Here is a 797-nt window from a genome sequence, read left to right on the forward strand (position 1 = left end):
GGGCGCGGCGACGTTGTCGGGGCAGTGGCTCGGCGGCGGCGACGGCGAGCTGGACCAGCCTGACGGCGTCGGGGCAGGGCTCGGCGGCCACGGCGACGAGGAGCAAAGGCGTCGGGGCGAGAAGAAAGAGATGGGTTTTGGCGAAAACTGCTAAGTCCTGTATATATAGCAAGAGCATTTGTCCCGGTTGGTGGCTCCAACCGGGACTAATGCCCCCTTTAGTCCCGGTTGGTGCCACCAACCGGGACTAAAGGGTGGGCATTGGTACCGGTTGGGGCCACGAACTGGTACCAATGCACCCCCTTTAGTCCCTGTTGGAGCCACCAACCGGGACCAAAGGCCCCTGTGCTGCCCGCGTCGCGGCCAAAGTTTAGTCCCACCTCGTTAGTTGAGAGGGGCGCGCAGTGGTTTATAAGCCCCACTGCCGCACCCCTCTCGAGCTCCTCTCCACTGCAGGCTTACGGGCCTACTTGCTACTGCTTTGCCTGATGGGCCTTCTGGGCCTACTGCGGGCCTGAATCCTGGCCCATAGTAGGGTTTCAAGTCGTATTCAGGCCGTGGGGGCCTAGTAGGAGGCATTTTTTTGTTTTTTTGTTTTCCTTACTTATTGTTGCTATTTTTATTTTTTTTTTCCAGTTTTTTTGTTTTGTTTTCTGCATTATTTATTTTCTTTTGTTTTTTTGCTTTATTTTTTAATTCTTTTTGCTTTTAGTTTTAGGAAAATTATAAACTTTCTGTTAGTGCCATTACTTTTCAAATTTGAAAACACTTTTTTTGTTTTTTTGTTTTCTTTCTTG

The sequence above is a fragment of the Triticum dicoccoides genome, chromosome 2B, assembly GCF_002162155.2.
Source record: "Triticum dicoccoides isolate Atlit2015 ecotype Zavitan chromosome 2B, WEW_v2.0, whole genome shotgun sequence".
In the NCBI taxonomy this organism is placed as follows: domain Eukaryota; kingdom Viridiplantae; phylum Streptophyta; class Magnoliopsida; order Poales; family Poaceae; genus Triticum; species Triticum dicoccoides.